The sequence below is a fragment of the Pan troglodytes genome, chromosome 3 (assembly GCF_028858775.2).
Source record: "Pan troglodytes isolate AG18354 chromosome 3, NHGRI_mPanTro3-v2.0_pri, whole genome shotgun sequence".
Classification (NCBI taxonomy): Eukaryota; Metazoa; Chordata; class Mammalia; order Primates; family Hominidae; genus Pan; species Pan troglodytes.
In genome coordinates this window covers 47,923,403-47,925,183 of record NC_072401.2, presented here as the reverse complement: position 1 = coordinate 47,925,183, position 1,781 = coordinate 47,923,403, and positions in this window count along the sequence as shown.

Sequence of the window (1,781 nt, the reverse complement as noted above, 5' to 3'; positions counted from 1 at the left end):
AACTAAGGCAGAGGTTAAAAAAGTTTGGAGGGCTCAGAAGAAGACAGAAAGATGTGGGAAAGTTTGGAGCTTCCTAGGGACTTGTTGAATGGTTTTGACCAAAATGCTTATAATGATGTGGACAATGAAGTCCAGGCTGAAGTGGTCTCAGATGTATATGAGGAACTTCTTGGGAACTGGAGAAAAAGTCAGTCTTGCTATGCTTTAGCAGAGACTGACAGAATTTTGCCTCTGCCCTGAAGATCTGTGGACCTTTGAACTTGAGAAAAATTATCTGAAATTGGAACTTATGTTTAAAAAGGAAGCAGAGCATAAAAGTTTGAAAAAATTTGCAGCCTGCCAACGTGATAGAAAAGAAAAACCCGGTCTCAGGTATTTCTTTATAGCAGTGTGAGAACAGATTAATACACTGCTGCTCCAACTAACACATCCCTGGGGACAGGGTGTTAAGAAAAAAGTAGCAACATCTATATCAGGAAAGCAAAGACTTCCTCCAAAACCCTCAGCAGACCTCTGTTCACTTTTTATTGGCAAAATGGTGTCAGAAGGCCACAACTCTGTAAAGGTAAATTGAGAAAATTAGCATTCCAAGCTCCATAGCAAAGGAAGTAGATGTTGAAAGACTGCTGAATATACCAATCTAGATAATATCCTTCAAATACCTATTCCTGACCAATGAATTCCTATGGTCAGCCAGACCTGGGTCTTAATTTTTCATCTCAGTGTCAGGGGACAGCAGTGTTCTGTGATCAACTCAAGGACCACATGAAATAGAACTGCCACTCCCAAAAAGACTAATCTTACCAAAGAAAGGTATAGAAAAGCACCCTGGAGAGAAATCATTAGCATTACCACAATGATTACAAAGATCAATAAAATACACACACATATGCACACAAACACAGACACACACGCACACCCAAGCTGCAAAAAGTTGACAATTCTTTAAAAATCACACCATTAATTGTGTTTCTCTTGTAGGGTAGAGGTACAGAGAACAGGATCACTTTCATTTCTTTATGCAGCTCCCAAAAATGGTTGAAAAGTTACAGGTGATTTTTTTCTTTTCTTCGGCTTTTTTTTTTCAGTATCTTTTAACTAACAAAGAAAATTTTAAATTATTGGTAGTAATGTGATAACAAACCAAATTTTGTTAAAGGAAGAGATAGGATTAATCCAGATCTTTTAAAAAATGATGATTCTACAAATTATCATCATGAGGCAATATTTATTAGGAAGGGTATCAAAGAGAACAAAAACTGGATAAAGAAAGAATCATGAATAATGAAAACTAATCTCTCCCATTTAATTTTCCCTACATCTGTCTGGATGAAATTACACCTACTAAATATTGACTTTGCTTCTAAGGCATGTGACATATTTTATTTGACATAGATCACTGCATTTAACCTTCGGGTAAGGATGGAGCCAGCACATCTCACTCAGTGACACAGAAGAAAGTGATGCATAAAGAGGTGAAGTGATGAATCTGGGCTCAATTTTCACATAGTAATTGCCTTATAGATCCCTCTGCCACCTACTGGGAGGCCTGGGCAACTGAGTTTGCTGTAGCTGCTTTGCAACCAGTTTATATTCCTACCCAAAGAGAAAGGGTTCTTCACCTAGGGCATTGTGAACCTGGATGAGGAAAAGATTCTCTTTTTTTCACAAACCCCGAACTTAAGTTTCTTTCCATCATGATGCAGGGCACAAGCCACAGTACTTTTAGCAGCGCCTATGAATTTGTCACCCATCAAAAGCCCAAAGATTTCCATGTCACA